The sequence below is a fragment of the Hesperophylax consimilis genome, chromosome 14 (genome assembly GCF_061612785.1).
Source record: "Hesperophylax consimilis isolate HC1 chromosome 14, BYU_Hcon_1.0, whole genome shotgun sequence".
Taxonomy (NCBI): Eukaryota; Metazoa; Arthropoda; class Insecta; order Trichoptera; family Limnephilidae; genus Hesperophylax; species Hesperophylax consimilis.
In genome coordinates, this window is record NC_142849.1 from 11,173,928 (window position 1) to 11,195,245 (window position 21,318).

Genomic DNA, 21,318 nt, shown 5'->3' on the forward strand with positions numbered 1-21,318 from the left:
CAGCCCCTAGACGTTCAATATTATAGTCAATATATTGCTACACGTTGCAATACTATTGTCCAATAATATAGTCTACAACTGACACTTCTACAATCAACAACTCAACATGTCGAAAAGTAAAGCATGTGTGGCAATTGATTTCGTCATAGTTTTGTAAAAGAAGGAGAAAAAAACTCAGATGGATGAAAGAATCGTTCATACTGTTCATTTTTCTTAATTTTATTGCTATAATCACTGTTATAACTTTCCACAAAGCTCGTAAACTCAAGTATAGTTTAATACACACCACAATAAATTTTCTCTCTTTTTCTTTACTTATTTTATCATTCGTAAACCAATATCTCACTATGATGTTCACTGCTTGACTGCGGAGACAGAAACGAACCATTATTGTGCAATATCACCGACAGACGGTTCAATATTTATCAGATGAGTTTATATTGCACAATAAATATCCAACTATTTTGACTGACTCAATATATTGAGCAATATGCATTATTGTGCAATATATTCAGCATAATATTGAACGTCTAGGGGCGCTTTAACTATGCTAAAATGCTTACTCACTTTAGAGAAGTCTCATAGACTATAAGAAGACATACATCAGATATGATTTGTAATTTTAAAATCATAAACAACATATAAATAAACAACGTATAATTCAGCTTTACCTGATCAAATTAATCTTGAAATAAAGCAGAAATTTTTGAGAAACCCCAAAATCTTTTGGATCGATAGTTATCGTAGTAATAATACAAAAATGATTTGATTTAATAATTAACACTCAATCATGAAACTTCCATAATTTTCCCCAGTCAATCACTACCTTCAGAAGGAACTTTTACTTATAAATATAATATATACCTGATGATCTTCTCACTTAAAACCACTTTATAACTATTGTATCATGTATTTATAATAACTGTATAATGTGAATGTGTATGTACATTTGTATGTATTTTCTAATATTTAATTTTGGTCTTCTTTGTTTAATGTACCTACTTGTAAATAAAACTTATCGTTACAATTGGTTAAAGCGATGATTACAATTACTTCCTGTAATTGGAATCATCGCTATAACCATGTGGAAATTGTATTTTTTTACTGTAATAATTATGTAATTTATTTTGTTGGCAGACCAATAAATAAATAAATAATTTGCGATCGTCCTCGAATTCAACCAAGGATTTCAATTTTATTTTCTACCTTTTGCGTGTTTTTAGCTCTCTCACAACCACTAATTTATTACACTAGTATTGAATTAAATTCCTTACATATTTTCGCCAGTATTTGCGTCCGCGGCTCTCGTAAATTAAAGCACTACAAAGGTCCCAACAACACGGGACCCACTGGTGATAAAACAACAGAAAAAACTGCGGCTTGATTGCAGGTAATTTATTTGTGTTTCCACCTCAGGTAAGGGTGTCTAATGTGGAATGAATTAAGTGAAACAACCCCTCGTTTAAACATTAGCTCGGTTACACTGTTCCATTGTAGTTTTTAATAGTAGCTACCTACATAATAGAATAAAGCAGTATTGTTCGTTTAAAACAGATTATCTCACAACTTTTGAAAATGTGTAATCTCCTAATCACCTGCTACAATTTCGTGCTTAAATAATATTCTTCATTTTAAAACATGGAAAATCCTCTTTCTTGAGTAACCGAAAAAGGTGACTCCAGCAATTATTTATTTGGATTAGTTAAACCACCGATAAAATGTGTTAAAATATAATAATTAAGAATTTTGAATTTTGCTTGCATAACGTAAAGTCAATGTGTCTTTTAGATTTTTAAAGAAAGCTTTTTTATATTTATTAGTCGACCATTAAATATTTGGAGAATTAATGTGGTAAATATATAAAACTTTTGGTTACCAATCTCTACATATCACACTTCTGAATTAAGAATATTCTCCAGAGGAACTTAAAATTTGTCATTAAACATTATTTCGAAATTCCTAGGTTTTAATTAATTTTTTAGGACAAGAAGTTGAATGTTTTGAATGGAATGATAAACACTGTAATTTCAGAAAAAAAATTATTTACCTTTTTTACTCCTATGCAGAATGACATCCTGAAGTTAGCACACTTTACCCTCTGAGATCTTGTATATGGCATATTCAAGCCTCGTTACAAAGCCAAAGGTACTATTTAAGTCAAATTTAAAATAAGGTTATACTCTTAGTAGTTATGCCCAACTTTTGCGACCGCTGAGAGAACGATAGATAGTAATGACGTAACCATATTATTGACAAAGAGATAAGTACACAGTTTTATCTTTATAACAGTGCCCACGTTCTAAAGATAAGTGAGCACGTTATCTACTCAATTTCATACGGTAAATGTGATCCATTTCGGGATTACGGTGTCCTCTACGAGCTCCACGATAGTTTATTGTACCTTAGGTACACTTTGGACCCTCTATGAAGCTCTTCACTCACTTAATCCTTTAATCTTTGCGGCTTTATACACATACAGCCTCCCCTCTGAGTACTGGACAATGTTCCTCAATATACTGCAGCCAATAAGTTACAATTATTTTTGGTCATCTGACGTCCTAGCACGGTCGTAAATTGATTTGAGAGTGTGGAGATACATAACTTCATATTGTCAATATTGGATAACGCCTTAGTTATTCCACCACATAAGTCGTTTTTAGCTACGCGCTTCACCTTTTATCGGGTTTTCGTAAATTTCCAAAACGCTTAGTTTTACGTTGCTGATTTTACACCCGATTTTTTTTATTTTAGTTTAATAAATAGCCACAGACATTGAACTTCCTTCAACTGTGATTTAGAACTCAATAAAACCCTTTCCGGACGAATCCCGCTCACTGCACGGCAAGCATATTTGGTCAGAATTCACGTAACCCCGCGCACTACGCGGGACAGTGTCCATCCTATTAAAATACATTTTCTGAGAAATCGGGAGTAAATTCTCCCTTAATTATGATTTTACAATCAAATATTATTTTCTTCTTTAATTAAAAAAAATATTGTTATATTTATTATCATATTGCTATCATTCTAATTAATATTATCAAGTCCTAAAAGAGATTGTTTTGTGTTTTATTCGAATTATATAATTGAAAAAAAAATAATGCGACGATTCTCTCGAATATACGATACATAATATACCTCACATAATAACCCTGAATTATTATGAAAGTTTTAATTTTTTAGTGAGAAGATCGCAGAAAATACCAATTTATTATAATATACAGTTGTCCGAATGTAAATTGCACTAATTTCGGGAGGTCATTCTACATAAATAACTTGTTAAAAACATACAAAAATTATGATTGAAATGTATAATTTTTGTTGTTTGTTTTTGGGGTGTTATGCCGTGTTGCGCTAACTCCTTCTTTAGCCGACGTTTCGGACAGCGTTGCAGTGTCCATCATCAGGGCAGATCCGGTAGATCCGAAGATGTGTAAATTTTGGTTGTCGAGTTTGTGCTTATTTATTTGTGGCCTGGGCCCGTCCAAGTGCGAAATGCCAACGGAAGTGGCGACATCTTGTGGCGAATTCTGAAAGCAGAGTATTTATGTTAGCCTGGGGCCCATCCAAGTGCGAAATGCCAACGGAAGTGGCGCCATCTTGTGGCGAATTCTAGAATTAGAAAACCGATTGACAGCGGTTAGAGTAGATGTACCCAGTATCAAGGTATAAATGCAATGGTTTTATATTGTATTATTATATGGTATTGGAGTATACTTAGACATGTTATTTGCGTTTAGCTTTGGTGTAGCCGTCAATTACCGGATAACAAGAGCTGTTGAGCTTAGCTCCGTCGTCTCTTTTGATATTAAATGGATTTTTGTAGATTTCAATTGCCTCCATAATCAGGCGTGATCTATAAGTTTTCGAATTGAATAGAAAACAAAGTAAGAAAGGAAAAATAGCGACACTATTTTCACCTAACCCAGATATTTATTTGGATGTTTTTATTTATATTATCCTTCCTTGTTAGTCAAATACCATGATAAACTTGATCTGATCAGAAAGGTTTTTTTCAAGAGGAAATAGTAGTATCGACTGATAATGTGTTTGGACATAGTCACAAAACAAGAATATTTTGCTTAAAGTTTATCAGGATACCTATCAATTCATTCGTTATTGGCCTACGATACAGTTTTTAACAGGAATTCGAATAATTCGAAGAAATTGTTTATAACTTGGCAGTATATTTTTATCAGGAAGTTTTCTCCGTGTAGGTATTTCCTTCTGGTGTTATTAATCATGCGCACTATCAAATGCTGCTGGTGTCATTTATAACTGTATTAGTTTGAATTCTTTATCTAAAAAACCATTTTGATTTAGTTAAATAACTCATGCTAACAGGGTTAATTTACCCTCGCCGTTTTTTGACCCTTTAATCTGGAGCCAAGGACAACCTTTTCTAGGTTTCATTAAGGTCGTCAATCACTCTTCTTTTATCAAATATCAATTAAATAAAACATTTCCAACGTATCTTCCTAAATCTTGTACGCATAACTTTAACCAAACATTTCCATATAACTTCAGCGTTACACATCCCACAATCATCCTCTACCAATGCTGCCCCCCTGGTAGGCGGGAGGTATTAGGGGGTAGTTAAGGGTGGTGTTCCACGACTCCCATCACTTGCAAATACGTTGAATATTCCCGAATGCGATGATTAATCGGTGTATCTGGTCGCTAGCACCCTATGCTCTTTATCTCCACCCTTACGGCAGTTAACGCGCTTAACAGGGATTCGTGGAATTTATTGATGAATACCAAAAACACCAAATTCGAGTAAATATGAGTAAAAATATGTGTTACGGACGAAAGTTCGTGATGTTAAAAATGGTTGCCTCATCTCATTGCTGGCGTCATATTTTTAGGGAATTTTTGGCAACCTTCATCGTCTTCTTAACACTGAATTATTCCAATATATATTTTTGATGTGTATAATGGGGGATGAACCTATTACGTAAAAGTCTGCGAGCCAGTATAGGGTCTCAAGTTACATTAAGATTGTCGATTAATGGTCTTAGTTTATTGTATTTCACCTTGAGTAAATTATCTTTATAAACTCACTGGTTATCACATTACTTTGTTGTATTTGTAATATCTGTACTGAATTGTGACTTTAAGGCTTCTCTTAATTACATTATTTGTTTGAAAAGTTTGCTAATATTGGCTGTTTTGTTTGATAAAATTTTGAATATCAGATTTTCTTCGGATCAGTTTTATTTTGATTCATTTAGCCGTTTTAAGAATATCTCTAGGTGGATCTTTACAAACCTATCCAACATATAAAATTCCTAAGTATTCTTAAAATTCGTCCCCTTAGATGGTCTACAAATAAATTTTATCAACACTTTTACAACTTTTATCAACACCTAAATTCTGGATCGACCATTTTTTCGTGACGTATTTAAAATTGCTGATTTTTGTGCTTGTCAGATGTTAATTGAAAATTCGTCATATATTTCATTTCCCATGTTAGATTAGGTCGGTATATCAAATTCAGTCCCACCCTGTCAGAAGATCCTCCATTCGCACGTTGAAAACATTTGCCGTTTCCGCTCTCTAAATTATATCCTTCGCTATTTTTGAATTCTGTTTCTGTTGATTTACAGCCATTTGGTGACAGAATCAGTTCTGTGAAATACTGTTTTCTACCATCATCCATCATGCTTCATGCAACTTCTAACAAGTTTCAAGCTAGATGAAATTAAACTCTCGCCGAAATTAATATTCGTAATTCGCGGCAGTTGTAATGTGATAAAATGTGTGGTTTTTGTATTAAATAGTTGGAGGGTAATGTACTTTCTAAGAAGGGAAAGTAATTTTATTTGTTATTGTTTCAATTAATTTTGTACTTTAGTGATAACTTTGGTATCAAGATATCAATTGTTTTTTTTCATTAAATTGTGTGCTTTTATTCTTGGCACATTCTGTCATATATTCTGTATTTGATATACATCTTCAAGAAAATCATCAAAATATCAAGTTTAACGGTTAACAGTTTTTGTATTGCCCAATTAACTTACGCACAGTGGGTATCTTAAATTCCCAGGTTCACACTTTCCTTTCTTTAAAATGCCTTCTATATACTACACAGAATCCAATTCGGATCTCAATGGAAGTATTACTAAAAACTAGCTCGAGAGAGAACTAAAAATACTGTTTTAATTAATCAATAAGACAAGATTAGCGAAAATTTGAAAAAAAAAAATCAAAAAAGATTTTGTCGTATCTACCAATTGAACCAAGGACGCCTTGCTCTGAGTTATAATATTTATTGTTAAATTTTAATTATAAAAATATCCATTCTTGACTTGTAGAAAAGTCCATAGATGTCACACATTAAAAAAATGTAGGGGAGAGTAGGGTATATTGGACCGGTCGTTAAATTGGACCAGCTTAAAATTAACGAAACTAAAAAACATATTTTGATCCTGGCAATACTGAATGTTGCGCAGCTAACTTTAATGTTGCCTTACCGACCGGCATCACATTCGAGAAGAATTTACAAAAGTGACAGGAACAAAACGAAATCTCTCTGCTTCGATGTAATATTTGGAAAATTTTCATACGTCTTTAACTGCAACCATGGTTAACGTTTTTTGACTATCTTTTCATATTAAACTCGGTAATTTTCATAGTTTTATGCCCGCAATAACCTGAATATCCAAATATGTAGGTTGTGTTTGATAAAAAAAATTGTTTGAAAGAAGTAAGAGTTCGATTAATTGGACCACTGTGAGTTCGGAAAATCGGACCGGTCCAATTTATCTTACTCAATGCTGCTACAAGTGAAAATAAATTGTGACTGCAGTTAAATTTGTATTTATTTTAGATGGCGGATAGTAAACATTATTACAAATGGACACAAGAAGACCTAAGGCAAGCAATATTTGCGTTTCGTAATGAACTTGTTGGTTTGAATGAATGTGCCCGTGTTTATAAAATTCCAAAACCGACTTTAAAGAGGCATCTAGATTAGAATAATACACAAAGGATGACCAACAGTTTTAATTTTCAGAAGCAGTTGAAAATGATTTAGTGAACCATCTCCACTGGAACAGTGTATGTTTGAAAAAGGCGCTTGGTGCTTAGAAAGCTTTCATATTAACAACAAGCCCTTATAAGAAATAATTTGGCAATATCTATTCAGAAACGTCTAGGTAAGAGACCAAAAATGGAGCTTATTAACAAAACCAGTAAATGCGTAAGAATCGGAAAAAAGAAAAAGATGAAAGCTGCAAGCAGTGTATCGCTCAAAGGTTAAGGCATTGGAAAGAAGACAACTAAACCCAATAAATACAACAGCAGCAGTGATTCAGATACTGAGTTAGAAATTGTGTTGGACGACTCTGATAGCCTACCATCTGAAAATAAGGAAAATGCATGCGGTATATGCAGTGATTGAAGATTATTTTGATTAGCAAGGACCAAAAGTAGACTGGGTGCAATGTGTGCATATTCATAAATGGCATCACGAAACCTGTGTAAGCAACCCAGATATTTGTGATAATTTCTTCAAAAAATAAAGCGTTCTCTCGTATTACAATACATTAGGTAATATTAGTAAGGTGGGTTGGGTCAGGTTAGGCTAGTTATTTCATGGTTATTTTTTAGGTAAATAAGGTTACATTCTAACAATAGAATAATCCTAGGTCCAATTTACAAAACCCACAGGTCCAATTTAACAAACCGGTCGGCTAATTTGGAACAAATGCCTAAATGAAGTAAAATATTTTTAGTAAAATAACTGTTAACATTTAATATAAAATAATAAACGGCCTTTGTAGTCTGATAACGCACCTTTCATGTCAGTATATTTGAAGTCCTCTAATGTAATGAAATCCCAATAAATTTACTACTTTCCGAAAAGTGGTCCAATTTAACAGACTCTCCATATTGATAAAGTTCGGGAATAATCTTGCAATTATACATAAAGACAGCATCCAATAAAAATATGTGTTAAGGCGACATAAGACTCTTATAACGGGCTTATAATACTAAAATCTCAAATGTTTCTAAAGGGATCCCTACGGATGTAAGTGATTTATATTTAAGATTGAGAAAAACAGGACCTTGCTACTAAAATATTGAAGTGAAACTTCTTTACGCGCGTCATGCAATTTCGAGGAGTAAAACCAACTCATGACCGAAACGAAAATGCGGGACCGATTAAAGTTCATTTGATGTAGTAAAAGTTTTGAAGTAAAATATAAATGCTTCTTAGCTCATCTCGACAACTGGCGTTGGTGGTGTAATGGTCAGCATAGTTGCTTTCGAAGCAGTTGATCCGAGTTCGATTCTCGGCCATGGAATATTATTTTTTTGTTTTTAAGGAATTTTTTTTTTTTAATGGTTGACCATAATATCAATCCACTAAGTAATATTTTAGGCCTGTAGCATAATTGAAAAGTTAAAGAATGATATAAAATTTTTTATGATGTTAACGATAAAAAAATGAAAAAAAACATAAAATTAAAATAAAAAATGGGCCAACGGCACGCGGTGTTCCCAAGCGGTCACCCATCCAAGTACTGACCGCGCCCAATGTTGCTTAACTTCGGTGATCGGACGAGAACCGGTGTGTTCAAAATGGTATGGTCGTTGGCAAAAGTTAAACAATATTAATTTCTATTCTACCTGCCAATAAATATATGAAAATTAGTATAAAAAAGCCCTAATAATATTGAAAAAATTAGCAAGGTGTGTGCGAGGTTGATAAAAATAATCATTACATACGCGCTTGAAAAAGATCGTAATTACATTAATAAGTTTGTAGGAATTTTTTTTTTCAATGGTTGACCATAATATCAATCCACTAAGTAATATTTTAGGCCTGTAGCATACTTGAAAAGTTAAAGAATTTTATGATATTATTAATTATAGTAATGATAAAAAAATAAAAAAAACATGAAATTAAAATAAAAAATAGGCCAACGGCACGCGGTGTTCCCAAGCGGTCACCCATCCAAGTACTGACCGCGCCCAATGTTGCTTAACTTCGGTGATCGGACGAGAACCGGTGTGTTCAACATGGTATGGTCGTTGGCAAACGCTAAACAATATTAATTTCTACTCTACCTGCCAATAAATATATGAAAATTAGTATAAAAAAGCCCTAATAATACTGAAAACATTAGCAAGGTGTAAATATTATATACCTAGTTTAACTCACTCTCCTAACTCATCTTCGCTGTCTACAGGCAGAGCGCACGACTGTGGTCGTGAAGAACCGAGGTTCGATCCCCGCTTTAACTAATTTTTTTTTTCTTTTTTTATAACTTTTAATTTTTTTTATCACATGCTACTTATAAATATGTCAATAGACAGAAAAAAAGAGAGAATGAAATGAAAAGAGAGAGAGAGAAGAATACTAGAAGTTTCACTTCTGTCTTGCGTAGGCTTGACACACCCATTTTTTTTTTATATAATACGGTTAGAAAATTTTATAAAATGTTTTTCAGCTACAAAATTAGCGGTAAGCACCAAATTTTATTTTTCTTGACGATAAATTAGTAACTTACCGAGAGATCCGTCTAGAAACATTTAAGATTTTAGTAATACGTTCATCAGAAATAATTAAAATAAACCCCGCGGAAAGTTCGATTTTCTAGGCCTGCCAGGGAAAAGTGGACCGTAGGTCCGTCCATTACGCCGGACTGAGCGCCGAATGTTGTTTTTACACGACTTCATCACTTATGTCGTTAAGATTCTCACATTATTTTAGAGATTCGATAGAGTAAATTCAACTGCAGGTCTGTCCAACATGGCTGCTTCAGTTAACTTAATTAAGATTCTGGTATTATTTTAGGGTATTGTCTCGTCTTAAGTATTTTAAGATAATGTTGGTAGCTCTTAGTCGAAGTATAATGCAGTTAAATATGACCGAAAAATACAGGGTCGAATGAGCTCAGTGTTAGAGCAAAGTTCCAGCAAAGCTGAGGTCCTGGGTTCAATTCCTAGATGCGACCGAATCTTTTTTCTGATTATTCTGTTTCAAATTTTCTATTGACAGTCTCTAATATTTTTTCACAATTAAATTAAGTTATTCTAAAAAAATATATATTCTTTTCACAAAAAAAGTTTCCATGCTAATAAAATGACACTGTTTAGTTATTACGATATCTTCCTCTTCACTGTGGAGAATATCAAGTTAATCGTGTTTTATGTGTCCATTTAACGTAATTTTATTAACTCTTCGTTATCGGATAACTCTAGTTCACAAAATTTCCAATAGATGTCAGAGTGTTGCCTGCATCCTGGCTGCATGGAAGCTTTTGTAGTACTCCCCCGGTATATGAAACTTCCAAGCGAAAGCTCCAGGAAACTCTCAGAGCTTTAATTTTAATTTATCGACGACACTATGAGGACGCTCTCACTTTATCATATGCTCAGTAATGGGGAAAGCGTTACCTAGAGATCCTACGATCCTTGAAATAGTAAATGAACGTAGATTCTAGTTTAATAAGGTACACTGAGAACCCATTAACCTGAAATGAAGTTTAATAAATTCCAAGGCAGCATATTTTTTATATCGATATTAACGCACCTATATTTTAATGTCTTTGCATAATCATTTTTTTTTCTTTCAGGTAAGCAACAAATGAATACTATCAACACCGCTGAGATTCGGGACATTGTGAGTTTTTAATTTGTGTTTTCTTTTTAATAATAATATTGTGTTTATCTCACACACACCCTGTATTTAACTAACTTACTACTTTTCACAAAGTTGTTTCTGGTCCGTCATGAATTGGCCTATCAGCTTACTAAAGGATATAGTTGAGTTTTGTGACACCCTGTTTATTTAAAAAAAAATAGTCATGTACTAGTATTTTTAGTTATTCAATAACTTAATGCTATTTCTTTACCCAGTTTGGTAAGAATTCATAAATACGTAATCGCTATCGTTATGAAAAATTTTTTTTTTTGTGAAACAAACCAGAGCTTTCATATCATTTCACATATCTTTATATACAAGGTGTCTTTGGATAAAGTGCGCAAACTTCGGAAGGAGATTCTACATGATAGTACAATAAAAAAAATGATTTTTTTCGATATTTCAACGCTGTCAAGGTAGTTTTCATATTAAAAAGTTTAATTGTTTGTATTGAAAAAATAGTATTCTTCCATGGAAAAAAAAATGTACGGGAAAAAACAACAGAATTTTGTAAATAGTTTGAACCTTTTTTACATCTACCATCATGTAGAATCAGCACCCGAAGTTTGTGCACTTTACTTCTGGATATCCTGTTTATATATCAACACAAAATTATTATCTTTTATTTTTACTGACAGGAATATAAATTATTTTTAAACTCTTGTCACAAAAAATTATACTAATATTGAGGAGAACTAACAAAAACTTTTGCAGCTTTGTAACTTTGCCGTAATAAAAAAAGCTAAGCTGGAACGTTTCTCTTACGAACAATTTTAGTGTCTTGATTATTTCCGAATACTTAAGCCTCACTAATTTTCTCAAAGGTTCTAGACAAATAGTAATTGCTAAGGTTGTTTGTCTTTTTAATATTTCTAGCAACTCATCGAGGTTGGCCTTCGAAGGACCCTACTTATTCCTGAAGTGATTTCAAAATTGAAAAGCTCAAATCCTTGTAAACTCGGATTAATTTTTATGGCAAATTGAAGTACAACTTTAATAATTACAAAATTTCTTATCTTCTTTGGGTTTTTTTTACCCTTTTCTGGGCTGGGATTTGATTAGCTGACCAAGAAGATTTTAATTAAATTACGGTATCTACAAAATAAGTTACTATTTTTTTACTGTGATTGGCTTTTCGGTTGCAAAATAATTTCCTTGTTAATAGGAAGGCTCAAATAAAATATGTATATTCTATTAATCCCTTCATACTTCTCCCACAGGGACATCCATAGCATAGCCGGGTTAAAAAATATATTTACTTAAAAAAAATCTCAGACAGAAAAAATGCACAAAATTTCTTCTTATTGTTATTAGTTTTTATATTTGGCTTTCAAGAAACTTGACATCTTGTGTAGAGCTGGCAGATTTTTCAATAGTTACCAACTGCTAATGATAATAATACAGCATTTGTATAGCGCAGTTTAATGTCATTTCACTTCAAGGGCGCTTTACTATAGTAAACTTAAAAACGGTAATTTAGTATAAGTGGTCATGTTCTTAAAATTATTCCTACAGTGTGCCGAAAAAATTATCTGATAGTATAATACTAATAAACAGTTTATTCAAAGCGACGAAAAAACTAAGAATAATAATAACAGTAGGACAGGACAAAAAAAGGACCTTAAAACTAAAACATAATATAAAACAGAAGGGAATTTGTGCTCAGAATTGAGAATCTTCAGAGCAGACGATTAAAAAAGGTACTAAAAGGAGGCAACAGAAATCAAACAATTACCGAAAGTTTTAGAATATGGCTCTATATAAATCGCAAGAATAGGCAACAATTGAATTTGGGAACCACCTCTGGGATGGAGTCCTACAATACTTAATAAACCTACTTGATGCTAAGCAAAGGATGGCGGTCCGTCTGATTAACAATCCATTGTTAATAGACCGATTGCACATCGTTCTACAAGTATTTTTATGGAGCCTGCTCTAAGAACCTAGCAGCATTGATTCCCCGTGTACCGGTGCACGTGTGTGACGCTCGACGTACACGAGCGGAACACCGGTTCACAGTTAATGTTGAATCCATGAGAACAGTCCGCTTCTTCGACTCGTTTTTGTGTTAGTTGGCTCATATAATCCGGACCTCTTCAACACCCGCACTAATAAATCCCTTCCTACGGCCCCTACTTATACCCGCCTTACAACGCTGCCCAACCGGATGATGACATTGCCCTTCTGCCTTTACGCTATACAGACATGGGCGCTCTTGTGAGGAATCTCATATAAAAAAAAATAATATAAAAATAAGTGATTCAAGAAGCTTCTACTTACTCCTTTCTAGCACCTGGCTTCGATAAAAAAAATTTACTATCCTTTTCCGAATATGGAAGGAAGAAAGCTTTTTCCAAATATTATCTTTGTTATTATATTGGAAGGTTCTAATTTACAATATTTTTTTCTTGTTGTAACTTTATCTTTAATAATATGTGTCTTCTCGGTACATAACATAAACGAAACAGAAACAATGATACTTGTAGTAACTCCAGAGTTATCTCAAACTCTTAATTACAACTCTGGGGTAAACCAAACACTCGGACTTTTATTTTGATAGATTGACTATTCATTATTTGCTCTGATTAGCAGGCGAACTCGTATATTAATATCAAGGATATAACAAATACTAAAATATTAGATTCTACGTTGTTACCTTTGTTTTCAAATAATAACCGTTTGCTTTTTCCTATGTCAAATTCTTGAGTTTCCTCCGTCCAGTTACCAGGTTGATAACGAAGGATTTTTCACTGGAGGGTTGTTCGTTGAGAGGATGTATAATTATAACTCTCTCACTTGCTCTTCCACCACTCTAACAATAGAGGTTACAAGGGACTAGCATTGTTAGTTCTTGTTTTCGCGTGAGATTGTTTTTATTATAAGGCAAAACTTTCATGACGATTGTCGCTTATACAAATGAATTGAGTTAAGTTTTAAGCGTTACGTATTTTTTGGAAACTTATGTGTACTTTTGAATGGGTTATACAGGGTTTTCCAATAAGAGTTGTTATTTTGAATAGCCCGCTATTTCGGTAGATCTTACTTTTAAAGCTGTCATTTTTTGACATTTAACAAGTAGAAACTACGTCAATAATAAAAATGGAACGATACACAATTCAACAACGCATTGAAATTATTAAAATTCATTCGAGTGAATCAAATGCAAATCATCTTGAGTGATGAGGTCCATTTCCACCTCGGTGGCTTCGTCAACAAGCAAAATTGTCGCATCTGGAGCTCGGAAAACCCAAGAGTTATTGTTGAAAAGCCTCTTTGTCCTCAACGTATGACTTTTTGGTGCGGTTTATGGTCCGGCGGAGTCGTTGGACCTTACTTTTTCGAAAATGAGGCTGGAACAACAGTTAAGGTGAATGGATTGCGCTATCGAGAGATAATTAATGATTTTTTATGGCAGGAATTGGATGGTTTTGATCTGGACAACGTTTACTTTCAACAAGACGGCGCTGTAGCAGGGGTGCTCGGGTTCATGGGTTGAGGTGTGCTCAGAATGCGCCTACCCACCAACTTCCTGGCGTGCAGGATCGGGAGAGTCTAGTTTGGGGAGACCTTTCTACATCTCCAACTGGTTTCTCTTGACTCATCATTTTGTGCGGCACTGGGAGGGATAGATCATTCGTCCGTTACTCCTGGAAACCCTGATCCCTAGATTCCTGCCTACCCCTTATACATTTTTCATTCCCAAAACTTTCTCTCCCTAAAAAACACCCCGCAAAGCGTCCTCAAAGATGGCATAGACCATTAGAGAAATTATTTTCCCCAGGGCCTCCTATGTGGAGTTAATGTTAAAAAATTAATAAAATAAAAATAGTATTTTGTTCGTTATTTATTGTATGCTTTTGAAGAGATGCCTTGAGTACTCCGTTTGAATGTTAAAAACTCGTTTATCTGAAGTTAACTTGAAACTATTACAGAATTACTAGAACCTTATACCAGCATTTTTTTAAATTATTTTATCTATTGATCACTAGCGTGTAATGTATTTGTGTATTACCCACAAACAAATAAACTATATTCTACGTGACAAAATAAAATATAGGTAGGTACTAGTTAGGCCTATGAAAACAGCAGGCTCAAAATAAGTATTAAGTATATATTCGTACTTTAAGTGTATCTTACTAACACCGACAAATTAAAAAATTGCAAAACTACCCCACCTTAAGAATCGCAAAGGCCTATAACGTCAGTAATTCACACCAATATAAATCAATCAATCGCAGTTGAATTGACAAAAATAATTGTATGATCAAATTGAACGCTCAAATAACAATGTGTGCCTTGTGAGTGTAAATTCAGTGAAATTCATTTGTGATTTGTGAGGATTACAAATAACAAAAATCCCACTGAAAGTATTCAATCAAATCTCTCATCAAATTTGACAGGAATATAGGTATGTTTGCATGGTTTTTAATAATCGATTTATTTTCATTTCAAAGTCATGTGAATGTCATGTATTTTCAGTTCCAACGTCACACACTCGATAATTAGATCGTTGCTTTGCTTCGAATTTAGTTTGTCTGGTTTCCACTTTATTTCACGTGGTTTCCACTTAGTTTCAAGTTCGCAGGAAACTCCCAATCAGCTTATTTGTCCAAGGTATTGGGTTCTGGAATTTTCCCAACTGTGCCAAATAACTCGTTGACCTTATCTTACGAAGGTAGTACAACCAGGGGCAGGGGATGATTTTGAGGATATTGTTGGCAGCATAGAAATTACCGCAAACGATCATTTTGGTTAAAGTGCAAATTTTGATGGTGAAAATTTTCAAAATTATATATTTTATAAACCTTTTTACTGGTTTCATTAGAATTGAGATATCTTCCAATTTTCGTAATATTTTTTTGATTATTTTAATATTACATTTAGTTACAGAAATCACTTATTGCCTCTCTCGCTAGGTGCGAAACGCCTGTGTATTGTTTTAAAAGTAAAAACAGCCATGACAATGTTTCTGTCCAATTTTTGTTTAAAGAGAGAAGTACGTGGGTAAAAAAAATGTTGGAATCACCGCTTAAACTGACGAATGTAAATGTTTCTAGTTTTTTTTTTGAAATCTACATCTTCTTCATTCAAAACTTATAACGTTTCTCAAAATATATGAGTGTCCCCAAAGGGTGTAATCAAAACCGCCTAGATCACAAGGCCGGGACACTGAATCAAATCAGCCTCCTAACCTAACTTATATGAGAATCTCAAAAAAGTCCCGGTAAGACAAAGATCCTGGCTTCAATTCCCATTTGCAACCGTAACCTTATTTTATTTTCTGTGTCTTGTTTTGTTTTATGTATTCTTTAGATTTATTACAATTACCTACTTCTTCAATGTTAAAAAAATATTAATCTATGATACAAAGAATAATTTTCTTAAGCAAATAAAACTCGTTCACAAATTTAAATGATTTGAACACCGCAGTGAAACTATTTATTTAGCATAAATAAATACGCTGTTCAGATCTGATAAACAGTTCCAAATTCTATCCACCTAGTTGTTATGACAGCCCTGAATTTTAAGGATTGCCTCGTCAGCTCATAGAGTGGAAAACTAGCAGGGGGGAGAGGCGGTAGGAAGGGTGGAGAATCTTTTGTCACATGGTGAAGGGCATCTCTTTGTATCTTTTACGAAGACAATATTTTACGAGGGTACTTGTCACCACTCAAGACAAGTCTATTTTGCATATTTTTTGACAAGATACTACGATTATCTATTTTTTTTAATATTCGGATTATCAAAGAATTCATCAATGGAATACGAGAGTCATGAGATTGAAATAACTTCTCGATTTCCTCAAAGGTTCGATGAAAAATGAACATTTTGATATCAACCTTTTTTCTTTTTAGAATAGTCATTACATATATTTTTTTCAAATGTAGCGCTACGAGAGAAATTATACCACTGTGATTTAAATATCTATCGAAATATGTTATCTTTTTATTCTAGTGTTTATAAATTCTATTATAATACTAGTACCCGGCGACGCACGGGGTTATGAATGACATAGAAATGAGTAAAGTTTTGAAGTTGTGAATTCTAGTTTATCTGACAACTGTGTCTATTTTTAAGGTGAAAATATTTTTATTATAAAGAATTGAAAAGATTACATTTTATAAATTTGGTTCTAACTTGATCGTGCCATGTCTCGGCCTTCCCCGACTTTCACCATTTCATTCATTTGTATATACCCCACAGTAACTGTTAAAAAACTACATTATATTGACTTTTATTCGACTCCGTATTTCATTCCAGTGCAGGGATAATGCGATAAGTCTTCCTCAGGCGTCCCCGACTTTTTCTGCCATTTAAACCACCCTCAAAACACTCCAGACACTAATAGAAACAAATATTTAAAATTTTCAGTGAAATCGATCCTGTGGCTTTCGAAAGAAACATTAATTTTTAAATTATATAGATAGATAGATGAATGTAAATATACTTTTTTATTGTTTGTCGAGACTCATCACCTCTTTGTAGACTTCAAGGCCGCGTACGACAGTATTAATAGGAACGCATTGTATAATGCAATGAGTGAGTTTGGAATACCGCGTAAGCTGATCAATCTGGTGAAACTGACAATGTCCCCAGTAACGTGTAGAGTCAGGGTTGGCAGTGATCTGTCCGAACCATTTGAAGCGCTCTACGGGGTGAGACAAGGAGATGGATTGGCCTGCCTCTTATTTAACATAGCCTTAGAAAAAGTTATTCGTAACTCAGGCATTGAGAAAAGAGGAACGATATTTGACAACTCTGTGCAACTATTGGCTTACGCTGATGATATCGACATAATTGCGAAAAATCCCGATGATTTACAAGACGCCTTCATAAATCTTGAAAGCTCTGCCAAAAATATGGGTCTTGTAGTAAACCAGCAGAAGACCAAATACATGGCCGTAGGATGTACCCAACAAACCCCATCTCTCGTATGTGGAAGCCAAAATTTTGAAACGGTACCAAGATTCACATACCTGGGCTCCCTGATAACAAACAATAACAACACTACAGAGGAGATCCAGAAGCGCATCGTGAATGCAAACCGCTGCTATTTCCGCCTACAAAAACAAATAAAATCCAGACTGCTTTCCAGAACCACCAAGGTATTAGTGTACAAAACACTAATTAGACCAGTGCTTACGTACGCAGCTGAGACGTGGGTTCTAACTAAGAAGAATGAGCGAGCACTGGACGTTTTTGAAAGGAAAATTTTGAGGCGCATCTTCGGACCGGTTCTAGAAAATGGATTTTGGCGCAGACGTTATAGAAATGAGCTCTATACTCTGTTTAAGGAGGTAAACGTCTCAAAGTTCATAAAACTGGGAAGACTTCGGTGGCTAGGTCATGTGGAGACAATGACCGAGCATCAAGAACCAAAGTCCCTGCTGAGCTCAAGACCGATAGGGAGAAAGAGCCTGGGAAGGCCAAGGTTAAGATGGAGCGACAACGTCCTCAAAGATTTGTCTGCCTTGGAGCTTCGAAACTGGAGAGAGCTGGCGCGGGACCGAGATGAGTGGAGTAAGACTCTTGAGGAGGCCAAGACTCACCAGGGGTTGTAGAGCCAAAAGTGATGATGATGATTTTTTGTATTGTTCGTGTTATTATCTTAACTAAAACCAGTTTGTAAGTACAGCTTAAAATAATCTAAAATGGTTTTGAGCCTTTTTTGTTAGAGTTTTGTTTCTTGGTTAAACGTACTCTCAGATAGCTCCGTAATTTTCGTCATGGGCTAAGGAGTTTTGAAATTCAGGTGTAACCGTAAAAATTGTTACACGACGTTTTTTTCAACTATAGCTAGAAAACAATATTTCATCGAAAAATTGATAATATATGTACTTAATTGATAAGCATCCTCAAAGATGACGTAAGATCTGAGGGAAGTGATTTTGATTTTGACCCCCCTTAAACTCTCCTGTACAGTATTTTTTTTTAAATTTGGCTTGAAATACTAAACACGAACTTATTTTATAACTCGTATAACTTTGGATATCCTATAAATAAATAAGTTTATATTACGTACAATAATTATTCGCTTGAAACACCTTTATAAATTGAAAAAATCTCCCGAGAATAAACACATGCCGCCGACGGGAATTGAACCCGCAGGCATCTGATTCCAGGTCAGGTGTTAAATAAGTTTTTGATCAAAATTATTTGGATGATTCTATCCATTTTCAGTAAAATCATATTTCATAGAAAGACCTATATTATATTAAGGAACGTACTTCACTTACTTGAACCAGTGATTCCTTACATTATTTTGATTAAATATATAAATTATTAAATTTTTGTCTCTGGTGAATTTTTTTTTTTTAACTTAAAACATAATTTTTTTTTAATTTTATTATTTGACAGTTAGGGACGGGGTAAGAGGTTGGTCGGTTACTTGGCTGAGTGACCTTTGATGATGTGGAAGAATTTTTTTTATGTTTTTATTACGTCCATAAACACCCTGTATAGTTTCGTCATTTTTTGCTTGAGATTTAACGCCTCACTGCGTTTTGTGCTCAGGCGTACGGTATTTATATAAAATATATTTAAATTTTGTTGGAGCGCTTACGCACATCTTTATTCAAATGTGCGTTTTGAAGTGGAAAATTAGCTTGTTCCCCGAACACGTATTGTTAATTCAGACGATTTATTATCACAAATAACGTTTTGTTTTACGGTATTCGGTTTATTTGTTGGGCTTTCGAGATATCGAAGGCTTTGAATTTTATTTATTTTTTACAACCACGTTTCAGTTATGTCAGACTCAGTATTTCAACATACTACTATTTGAAGAGATAAACCAATATGAGTCTGTTGTAGTCGTGTATGTGTGCCCCAATCAATTAAATTTTATACTTGCATTATAAAAAAATCAAATATTAAAATTCTTTCTGGAACCAATGAACCATGTACAATGTACATGGACTGTCTATGTTAAGAACTTTGGAGTCTGATGTAATTTTACGAAATAAGTTGTTCTTTTTCAATTTGGTTTAAATCACTTTTCTTAATTTTGACTAGATCCCTACCTACTTAACCTTTATAAAATTGTATCGATTAGTAAGTCGCAAGACAATGTTAGAAGCAAAATGAGCTTACGGTTAAATGGAATATACATTTTAATCTACGTGTTTATAGATTGCGTTAATTTAATCATTTTAGGAATAAACAATTTTTGCAAGTTATACTCTAAAATATTGTGTTTGTGCCCATTTACATATGGAATATGAATATGAATAAAAAAAAGTTATGTACGTTTAAATATTCAATTCTTTCAAGAAAGGCATACAAATACAATACTTGATTTAATCACCAATACAAAAGTGTATTTTTATGCCTTGAAAGAATTAAGTTTTTATACCGAAAACATATTTTTTGCATATTCGTATTCCGTATATACAGACGCAAACAAATAATTCATTTTAATATTTTTTAAGTATTTATTCAAGAATATGCACAAACAATTATTTTTTTAGTTTTTTTAATTTTTTCAAACAATACGCCTGAATATATTTTACAGCTATAATTTAAGATTGCAACTAAAAATAAAGCCTGTATATAAAGTAAACAGAAAAAATCTCGACGTTGTAAATAAGGCTCCCTTTAAGGGTTTTTAGATTATTCCATGTTCGGTATCTGTTCCAAAGCTTCGATTAACTTCTCTAGGGTAATTTATGTAAGTCGTAGAAAATACATGAAGTTTTATAAAAGTCCTTTACCAAAGCGCTCGATTTAAACTTGCTATTTTTGGAAGCTACCAAGGCCGTAGTTTTATAATGCATTCATAAAATAACGCTTTTTACTGTTTTTCATTCTCTTGGATAACATCTTTCAATAATATTGTATTTGAAGCTATTGTATTTTTAACAATTGGTTCGGTACGAGTAAAGATAAAGGTAAAGAAGCAAATAGAAGGATTTGTGGATTCTGAATCAAACCGTGCTTTAAATATCTTTACGCATGTTTTCCAACCTTCTTTATAAAATTAATTATAAAACGGCGAAAAAACTCTTTTTACAAAAATTACCCGAGACAACACCCTTCGTGCAAACTTTCTCTAAGAATGGCTTAGCTCTTGGCTATATGCGATGTTTGTTGGAATCATTTAAATCATATTATATATCAAAATAACTGCTTTATTTATACCCATTACAAGGATCTTCGATATGCGAATTCTCCTTGTTTTTGGCAAATATAAAAAAATAAATACAACATGATTTTTTCGATATTTCGTTAGCAAAGTTTTACTTATTAATAGAAGTATCAACAGATGGCAACGATTGCTACTTTCGCTGGAACGCCTTTATAGAAACAAACACAAGCGAGTGGTCCCTTACGCCCACATGTACGTGTTTTGGTGTAGAATAAAGTAAACATCGGAATATGAGTCCACTTCATTTGGCATACTTAGTTCCTACTTTTGACACGTTATAGTGGGTCCGGTTGGTGTGGCTAATCGAGTACCTAATTTTAGAAGTGAAGTTTGTTTTCTTCCATTAATTATATACATTATTTTTTGTGCGCGTAAGGTAGTTAAGGCGATGCACTACGTCGTGTAATATTTTAAATTGAGCCGCTATCAATAAAAACCCTTACGTAGATGGCGATAAGGTTTAAATTCCCGCCTAACACCATCCGCCTGTTTTGATTTATGCAAGAAAAAAACT

The 21,318-nt window shown here is 33.6% G+C and overlaps 1 protein-coding gene and 2 non-coding genes across 6 annotated transcripts in view; 1 reads left to right on the top strand and 2 right to left on the bottom strand.

The window, feature by feature from the left end:
* CASK (peripheral plasma membrane protein CASK) overlaps nt 1-21,318 on the top strand; it is a 665,459-nt gene that overhangs the window by 279,518 nt on the left and 364,623 nt on the right. The window lies entirely within an intron of this gene.
* Nucleotides 8,488-8,606, bottom strand: LOC149417877 (5S ribosomal RNA). The gene has a single exon (XR_016303168.1). It is a non-coding gene; the product is annotated as a 5S ribosomal RNA (ribosomal RNA).
* On the bottom strand, nt 8,929-9,047 carry LOC149417878 (5S ribosomal RNA). The gene has a single exon (XR_016303198.1). It is a non-coding gene; the product is annotated as a 5S ribosomal RNA (ribosomal RNA).